We start from the raw sequence: 10,029 nt of genomic DNA, 5'->3' as shown, positions 1-10,029 counted from the left end.
ATATGCAACGTACACCCCTAGGTACATATATATCATACGTATATACACATACAAAGATATTTAGGTGTGTATAAATACACGATACATACATACACATATAATATATGCAATACATACACGTACATACATATAGACACACATTCAGATCTACATATAAAAGCATATAGCATAAAAATATATATGTTCTGTATATATAAATTCATCATATATATACATACATATATAAGATAGATACACATACATATATACAATGTATACACACACATACACACCTATATGGAAATATGCGCATGTACATACACATATAAATATATACGAAAGTGCGTATAAATATAGTATATACATATATACATATAATATCTATACAACATATACACATACAGGTATACAACATATATACACACCTATATATAAATATACACTGTATACATACATATATACAGTGTACATATACTGTATATATACATACCCATATATCAATATATGGGTGTGTGTATATACAGCATGCTCACATTTATAATATGTATACTATATATAATATATATATACACACACATACATGTATACAATATATACACACAAATATATACGCTTGTATGTATACTGTGTATAGTACTTACACATATACTACAAATGCAGGCACATATAAACATATGTATATACATATATATATAACATGTATACACACATATACAAGTTAATAGGCTTGTTTATATTCAGTATTTTTACATATATAGTTTTGTTTTAAGGAGTTGACTCATGTGACCGTGAGGCAGGCAAGTCAGGGCAGGACTCTGGGCTGGAGACACAGGGAAGAGCTGATGTCCCAAGGCCATTGGAGGAACAGTTCCCTCTTTCTAGGGAACCTCATTTTTCTCTCCTGTCCTTCAACTGATGGACGAGGCCCACCCACGCCGAGGCATTGTACCATAGAGCTATATGTCCCATCCTTGCACCACTAGGGCTGTTTCATCACTATAACTTCAATTTTCATTCATTTTGGGGGCCATGCTGTGCGGCATGTGGGATCTTATCTCCCTGACCAGGGATCGAACCCGCGCCTCCTGCAGTGGAAGCTCGGAGTCTTAATCACTGGACCTCCAGGGAAGTCCCCAGGGCTTGCTGTGACATCCATCGAATGGTGGCGGGTGGGAGCAGCTGTCTGTGAGCCATCCTGTGTGGAAATGCAGGGTGGAGGGGAGGACAGCTGGAGCGGGAGGGGAAGAGGCGGAGGAGGGAGAGAGGGATGGCGGGTGAGAGAGAGACAGTTTCTGGAGGCAGTAGCTCTGGCGGTGTCCTAGGGCATGAACGCTGAAAATAGCCCCTAGTGGCAGGAGTCTTGGAGCGGGAGCCTGGGAGCCAGGGTGACTGGCTCTCCTCCCTGGTGTGTGTGTGGAGGGGTGGCTCTGGGTTTCTCAGGCTGGGAATGAGGTGCAGGGAGCAGGGACGCAGCAGGGACACTTCTCTCTGGGACCTCACGGGCCGTCCTTAGCTCACAAAGCTGAGCCACTCCTGGCCCTACGAGTGGGGGGCTTATCCTCCCTGTCCCCTGGATCACACCCCCTCACACACTTCCCCGTGTGTGCTCCCAGCAACCAAGAGAATCTGTTTTTTAAAAGATTTGGGGGAGGGGGGTAAACAAACAAACAAGAGCAGAATGGATACTTTTTCAGAATGTGAATGGCTCTGTGTAACCCCACCCCCAGGGTAACCACAGTCCTGACCTCTAACACCCTTGATGAGTCAGCCTTGGTCTGGGCTTGCGGACCCTTGGAAGCTTACTCATCCCCTCCTTCAGATCCCGTCTCTCCCTCTGCGTGTTTGTGAGAAGCACCCGGGGAAGTGGGACTGCTAGGCTGTACTGCTGCTAGAACTCCACCTAGGCTCCACCAGGCTCTAGACCCCCTCCCTGTGCACCTCTCTGACCCTGAGGCACCTCAACTGGTAGGAGCGGCATCACCTTCCCTCCCGGGACTTGTGACACTTAAGGGAGACACCAAAAGGACAAGCGTTTGGCTCCCTGGCTGGCAAAGAGCAGGTGCTCAATTGTCATAAGTGTCCGTATCAGTGAGGGTTCTCCAGACAAACAGAATCCATAGGGTGTGTGTGTATATACACACACACGTACATATGTACACGCATACAAAAATATACAGCTGTGTATATATGCAGTATGCATACACACATATGGTATATACAACACACACATACATAAATACACACATATAAAATGCATAGTTTGTATATATACAGTACGTATACAGACATATACACATAATACATGCAATATACATATACACTATACATACACACATATAAAATGCATAGTTTGTATATATACAATACGTACACATACATATAACATACAATAGACACACCTAGGTACATATATATCATACATATGTACACGCATACAAAGATATATAGGTGTGTATACATACAGTATACATACATACACATATACTATACATACACATATAATAAATGCCATACATACACATACATACATATAGACACACATATACACCTACATATAAAAGCATATAGCATAAAAATATACATGTACTATATATATAAATACACAGTATATATACATACATATATATAAAATATATACACATACATATATACAATGTATATACACACATACACACCTATATGTAAATATGCGCATGTATATACACATATAAATACATACACAAGTGTGTATATATACAGTATATACATATATGCATATAATACCTATACAACATATACACATACAGGTATACAACATATATACACACCTATATATAAATGTACACTGTATAGATACATACACAGTGTACATATACTGTACATATACACACCCATATATAAATATATGCGTGTGTATATATACAGCATGTTTATTTATAATACGTATACTATATATACACATACGTACATATATACACACAAATATATAGGTTTCTATGTATACTATATATAGTACACATATACTACATACGTACACATATATAAACATATGTGTACATACATATATGTGTATGTACATACTTTATATTCAATATATATGCATGCGTACATACATATATATAATATGGATACACACATATACAAATTAATAGGCGTGTATACATTCAGTATTTTTAGATATATAGCTTTGTTTTAAGGAGTTGACTCACGTGACTGTGCGGCAGGCAAGTCAGGGCAGGACTCTGGGCTGGAGACACAGGGCAGAGCTGATGTCCGAAGGCCATTGGAGGAACAGTTCCTTCTTTCAACGGAAACTCATTTTTCTCTCGTCCTTCAACTGATTGACAAGGCCCACCGACGCCGCGGCATTGACAATCTCCTTTACACAAAGTGGACCGATTTCAGTGTTAATCTCATCTGAAAAATACCTCCTGGCCATATCTGGAATGATGTTTGTGGTTGCCGGGGCCCCGCGCAGTGCGCACATGAGATTAACCATCCCCGTGACGTGATGACACTTTTCTTCCCTGAGTATTGTCACTACTATTCCAATTAAAATGGCGGCGCCATGAGGGCAGGGCATTTCCTTTTTTGCCAGTACTGAGCGTCCAGGGTCTGGGGCCTAGCATAGGCTAAATACACGGCATTCTTGTGAACAGAAGCCGGGATTCCGGCTGTCACATTTAATGAGGAATTACAGTCTTATTATTGAGGGGGGAGGAAATGTCACGGTACGCCAAGAGGGGGACTCGAACCCACCACCGCAGGCCCCGAGGGGTCTCCCCGGGTCCCCACGTCGGGCCGGTGGGGGTGGCCGGGGGCAGCCGAGGACGTGCGTGCGTGCGTTCGTGCGTGCGTGAGAGCGGGCGAGCCCACGGGGCGGGGCTGAGGGGGGGCGCGCGCGGAGCGGCGGGCGGGGCAGCGGGCGCGCGCCGCCTCTTCGCGCCGGGCCCCCCCGCGCGCGCGCCGCGAGTGGTTCAGCCCGGCCCCCGGCTCATTGTGCTCGCCTCACGCCGGCCCAAGATGGCGGCGGCGCTGGAGGCTCCGGGCCTGTGACCACAAAGAGGGAGCCGGGGGCCGGACGGGAGTGCGGCGGCGGCGGCTGAGACCCAGGCCAGGCCCCCTCCCCTCAGCCTCCCGCCCGCCCGCCTCCGCCCGCCCGCCTGCCCCGCCCCCGCCGGCGGCGCCCCGCCCCTCCCCCAACCGCCCGACTAGCATGGTGCGGCGGCCGCGCGCGCAGACATGGGGGAGAAGCTGGAGCTGAGGCTCAAGTCGCCCGTGGGGGCTGAGCCCGCCGTCTACCCGTGGCCGCTGCCGGTCTACGTGAGTGCCGCCCGTCCCCTCCCCCCGGACCCCCGCCCCTCTTCCCCCACGGCGCGCGCTAGGCCCACCGAGAAACGGAGCGACTCGAGTCCCCAGACCCTCTTTGGACCCTTCTTCCCGCCCCGCCGTGGTTCTCCGCGGCCGTTTCCAGACCCCGCGCGCAGGGTGGACAGCGGGGAGCCGGGGCCGGCCGGGGACGCAGACTCGGCCGCAGGGGCCCCGCGCTTCCGAGGGGCGCCCGAGCCGGGCTGCCGTTGGCTCTGCCGGGCTGGGGACCCCGGTCCTCCCCGGCCTGGACTGCCGGCGGGCTTGCCCTTCCGTACGTTATGATATGACATGTAGGATTTCTTTTTCCTGGTAGTTTATTCTTGGCGCTGTCAACGTGCTTAGCTTTTTTATTTTTGAGGACACTCTTTTCTCCCTCTTTCCAGTTTTTTGTGTTTTTGTTTTAGTTAGGCAGTTTGTTCCTCTGATCTTGAGTGGCAGGACTGGCTGGACTTTTGGAAAGGAGGCATTCTGTTCCCTGATCTTGAGTGGGTGGGCTGGCAGGACCCTTGGAACGGAGGAGTTCTGTGCCCTGATCATGAGTGGGTGGGCTGACAGGACCCTTGGAGAGGAGGCGTTCTGTCCCCTAATTTGAGTGGGAGGGCTGGCAGGACGCTTGGAGAGGAGACGTTCTGTCCCCTAATTTGAGTGGGTGGGCTGGCTGGACCCTTGGAGAGGAGGCATTCTGTCCCCTGATTTTGAGTGGCCTTTGGAGAATGACAGGCCGAACGGAAATTTACACAGGCGTCCCGATGATTCCAGAAATGCAGGGTGCCCGGCCGGGTGGGCGCCCGGCCTCTCGTCCCCGGTGGCGGTGTGGTGCGCGTGTTCGTGTCCCAGGGTCCACGCTTGGGCCCTGCAGCCCACCTTCGGGAGGGAAAGCGCAGCGGGCGCCGTGGGCCGGCGCCTTTGGGGCGCTCATTCGCGCGCTCGGCTTGCTGGGGACCGGCCTCCAGGGAACCTGGCGGGGTAGCCCGCGCGCCCCGCCCCTCGCGCGGGCTCCGTGTGTGTCAGTTTGTGGAAACTGTGTCGCGGCCGGGGGCGGGGTCGGGACGCTGGGACCGCCCGGGAGCCGACGTTGGCTCCGGGCCGCGGTTCTCCCGGTTCTCCGAGGTCGGAGGGTTTCCAGCCCGCCACTGCGCACCGGCGCTTTCTATTTTTGCTCTTCCTGCGCCCGGAGGCGCGGCTGAGCCCGGGCTCTGGCTTTTCCGGTTGGGTAGCTCCGGGTGGCCCTGGTGGGCTGCCTGAGCAGTGAGTAGGGCGGGGAGACATCCCAGGGCACGGAAACTGAAAGTGGGGAGAACCTTCAGAACTCCAGCTGATACACTTGCCTCGCCTCCCCCGCCCCTCTTACTGCACTTGTCGTGTACCGGTTGGCTGGCCGGCGCATTTTTCAAAATGTAATAATTTGTTTATCCTTAGTAGCCGTGAAGCGTAGTTCACTTGTAGTGCACAGTTCTAGGAGTTTTGACAGATGATCGCCATCAGGCGGCAGAGCAATCCCGTCATCCCATTTGCTGCCCTTTGGCGCCAGCGTGCTTCTAGCCTCTTGGCCACTAATCTCCTCTCTGTCCCTAAGGTTTTGGCTTTTCCAGAAAGTCAGATAAACGGAACAACAGTCTGTAGCTTTTTGATTCTAACTGCTTTGGCTCAGCAAAACTTATCAGAGATTCATCCCTGTTTTTTTTTTTTTTAAATATTTATTTATTTAGTTATTTACTTGGCTGTGCTGGGTCTTAGTTGTGGCACATGGGATCTTCATCGCCGCGTGCAGGATCTTTTAGTTGCGGTGTGCGGGATCTAGTTCCCCGAGCAGGGATGGACCCCGGGCCCCCTGCTTTGGGAGCGCGGAGTCTTAGCCACTGGACCACCAGGGAAGTCGGTCATCCCTGTTGTTGCGGGTATGAGAAGTCACCCCTTTTTCTTGCTGTGTTGTATTCCATTTTCCATTTGTCCATTCGCCTGCGGGTGGCAGGACTTGTGGGATATTTCCAGTTTTGAGGGGATCGGGAATAAAGCTGCTGTAAACATCCCAGGGCAGGTTTCAATGGGAACTTGGGTTTTTACCTCACTTGAGAAAATACTCAGGAGTGGGACTGGGGTCTGTGCTAAGTGTATGTTTAACAAGCCTTCTGCATCTTAGAAATTGGTATTTTTGAGTATTGGAAGAGTTTAGAAATCCACTGTGACCCAGCACCCAGGCACTTGAAACGAAGATGAAAGTTCATCTGGAGATGGTCACGTTGTCCCCATCACCGTCTTTTATTCGAGGCAGAGCAAGGCCACAGATTTGTAACCCTTGTAAGAAAGGCCTCATGTGTCCAGGCCCTGGCAGGACCTGGCTTTCTAGCGGTGGGCGGTTCTGAACTGGAGAGCGTCTTTCCCTTGCTGGCCGGACCTCGCTTGGCAGGGTGCGGGGTGTGCTGCCTGCCTGGCCGGGCGCTCTTCCTGCGGTCAGCAGCCGTTCCTGGTGTGTCTGTCCCACTACCAGGCAGGCGGTCAGGGGCCCTAGTGAAGTGCTCAGCGAGCCGCAGCCTTCCTAAAGCTTTGCGGGTAACGTCTGCTACCCTCCCATTTCCCCGCTGAGGAATTTTGCTTTCTCATGGGAAGTGAGGGGGCGGTACTTTATAAGAGTTCATATTTTGTGATGACTCGATGCTGAATACATTAAGAAAATGGGCTCCTTCCAGAAGCTTAGCTTTTCAGAAGGTCAGATTACTCATGTGACCGCACGTTTGAAATGACTGAGCTTGTTTGTTCATTGATTCATTCATTCTGCAAGCACCTCCTAGATATTTACACTGAGTGTTCCAGGGGGCGCAGAGAACAGTAGACAGTATTCTTATTCTCAAGAAATTTATGAACGAAGGACGGTTACCATAGAGCTATATGTCCCATCCTTGCACCACTAGGGCTGTTTCATCACTATAACTTCAATTTTCATTCATTTTGGGGGCCATGCTGTGCGGCATGTGGGATCTTATCTCCCTGACCAGGGATCGAACCCGTGCCTCCTGCAGTGGAAGCTCGGAGTCTTAATCACTGGACCTCCAGGGAAGTCCCCAGGGCTTGCTGTGACATCCATCGAATGGTGGCGGGTGGGAGCAGCTGTCTGTGAGCCATCCTGTGTGGAAATGCAGGGTGGAGGGGAGGACAGCTGGAGCGGGAGGGGAAGAGGCGGAGGAGGGAGAGGGGGAGGGCGGGTGAGAGACAGACAGTTTCCGGAGACAGTAGCTCTGGCCGTGTCCTAGGGCATGAACTCTGAAAATAGCCCCTAGTGGCGGGAGTCTTGGAGCGGGAACCTGGGAGCCAGGGTGACTGGCCCTCCTCCCTGGTGTGTGTGTGTGTGGGGGTTGGCTCTGGGCTTCTCAGGCTGGGAATGGGGTGCAGGGAGCAGGGAAGCAGCAGGGACCCTTCTCTCTGCCACCTCACAGGCCATCCTTAGCTCACAAAGCTGAGCCACTCCTGGCCCTAGGAGTGGGGGGCTTATCTTCCCTGTCCCCTGGATCATACCCCCCTCACACACAACTTCCCCTTGTGTGCTCCCAGCAACCAAGAGAATCTGTTTGTAAAAGATTTGGGGGAGGGGGGTAAACATACAAACAAGAGCAGAATGGATACTTTTTCAGAATGTGAATGGCTTTGTGTAACCCCAGCCCCACCAGGGTAACCGGTCCTGACCTCTAGCACCCTTGACGAGTCAGCCTTGGTCTGGGCTTGCGGACCCACGGAAGCTTCCTCATCCCCTCCTTCAGGCCCCGTCTCTCCCTCGGCATCTTTGTGAGAAGCACCCGGGGAAGTGGGACTGCTAGGCTGTACTGCTGCTAGAACTCCACCTAGGCTCCACCAGGCTCTAGACCCCCTCCATACATATAACATACAATAGACACACCTAGGTACATATATATCATACATATGTACACGCATACAAAGATATATAGGTGTGTATACATACAGTATACATACATACACATATACTATACATACACATATAATAAATGCCATACATACACATACATACATATAGACACACATATACACCTACATATAAAAGCATATAGCATAAAAATATACATGTACTATATATATAAATACACAGTATATATACATACATATATATAAAATATATACACATACATATATACAATGTATATACACACATACACACCTATATGTAAATATGCGCATGTATATACACATATAAATACATACACAAGTGTGTATATATACAGTATATACATATATGCATATAATACCTATACAACATATACACATACAGGTATACAACATATATACACACCTATATATAAATGTACACTGTATAGATACATACACAGTGTACATATACTGTACATATACACACCCATATATAAATATATGCGTGTGTATATATACAGCATGTTTATTTATAATACGTATACTATATATACACATACGTACATATATACACACAAATATATAGGTTTCTATGTATACTATATATAGTACACATATACTACATACGTACACATATATAAACATATGTGTACATACATATATGTGTATGTACATACTTTATATTCAATATATATGCATGCGTACATACATATATATAATATGGATACACACATATACAAATTAATAGGCGTGTATACATTCAGTATTTTTAGATATATAGCTTTGTTTTAAGGAGTTGACTCACGTGACTGTGCGGCAGGCAAGTCAGGGCAGGACTCTGGGCTGGAGACACAGGGCAGAGCTGATGTCCGAAGGCCATTGGAGGAACAGTTCCTTCTTTCAACGGAAACTCATTTTTCTCTCGTCCTTCAACTGATTGACAAGGCCCACCGACGCCGCGGCATTGACAATCTCCTTTACACAAAGTGGACCGATTTCAGTGTTAATCTCATCTGAAAAATACCTCCTGGCCATATCTGGAATGATGTTTGTGGTTGCCGGGGCCCCGCGCAGTGCGCACATGAGATTAACCATCCCCGTGACGTGATGACACTTTTCTCCCCTGAGTATTGTCACTACTATTCCAATTAAAATGGCGGCGCCATGAGGGCAGGGCATTTCCTTTTTTGCCAGTACTGAGCGTCCAGGGTCTGGGGCCTAGCATAGGCTAAATACACGGCATTCTTGTGAACAGAAGCCGGGATTCCGGCTGTCACATTTAATGAGGAATTACAGTCTTATTATTGAGGGGGGAGGAAATGTCACGGTACGCCAAGAGGGGGACTCGAACCCACCACCGCAGGCCCCGAGGGGTCTCCCCGGGTCCCCACGTCGGGCCGGTGGGGGTGGCCGGGGGCAGCCGAGGACGTGCGTGCGTGCGTTCGTGCGTGCGTGAGAGCGGGCGAGCCCACGGGGCGGGGCTGAGGGGGGGCGCGCGCGGAGCGGCGGGCGGGGCAGCGGGCGCGCGCCGCCTCTTCGCGCCGGGCCCCCCCGCGCGCGCGCCGCGAGTGGTTCAGCCCGGCCCCCGGCTCATTGTGCTCGCCTCACGCCGGCCCAAGATGGCGGCGGCGCTGGAGGCTCCGGGCCTGTGACCACAAAGAGGGAGCCGGGGGCCGGACGGGAGTGCGGCGGCGGCGGCTGAGACCCAGGCCAGGCCCCCTCCCCTCAGCCTCCCGCCCGCCCGCCCCCGCCCGCCGCTCCCGCCCGCGGCGCCGCGCCCCTCCCCCAACCGCCAGACTAGCACGGCGCGGCGGGCTGCGCGCGGAG

General features: G+C 50.6%; 2 long non-coding RNA genes across 2 annotated transcripts; both read right to left on the bottom strand.

The window, feature by feature from the left end:
* Positions 1-1,068: 1,068 nt before the first annotated feature.
* On the bottom strand, positions 1,069-3,801 carry LOC129391706 (uncharacterized). The gene is made up of 3 exons (XR_008616348.1): positions 3,718-3,801; positions 3,168-3,337; positions 1,069-1,174 (listed from the first exon to the last, which is right to left on the bottom strand). It is a non-coding gene; the product is annotated as an uncharacterized lncRNA (long non-coding RNA).
* A 3,490-nt stretch (positions 3,802-7,291) lies between these two features.
* LOC129391705 (uncharacterized) lies at positions 7,292-9,641 on the bottom strand. Its single transcript, XR_008616347.1, has 3 exons — positions 9,558-9,641; positions 9,008-9,177; positions 7,292-7,450 (listed from the first exon to the last, which is right to left on the bottom strand). It is a non-coding gene; the product is annotated as an uncharacterized lncRNA (long non-coding RNA).
* Positions 9,642-10,029: the final 388 nt, after the last annotated feature.

The sequence above is a fragment of the Physeter macrocephalus genome, chromosome 2 (assembly GCF_002837175.3).
Source record: "Physeter macrocephalus isolate SW-GA chromosome 2, ASM283717v5, whole genome shotgun sequence".
Taxonomy (NCBI): domain Eukaryota; kingdom Metazoa; phylum Chordata; class Mammalia; order Artiodactyla; family Physeteridae; genus Physeter; species Physeter macrocephalus.
Note: the sequence above shows the minus strand (reverse complement) of the source record. Positions and strands in the feature narration are given on the sequence as shown.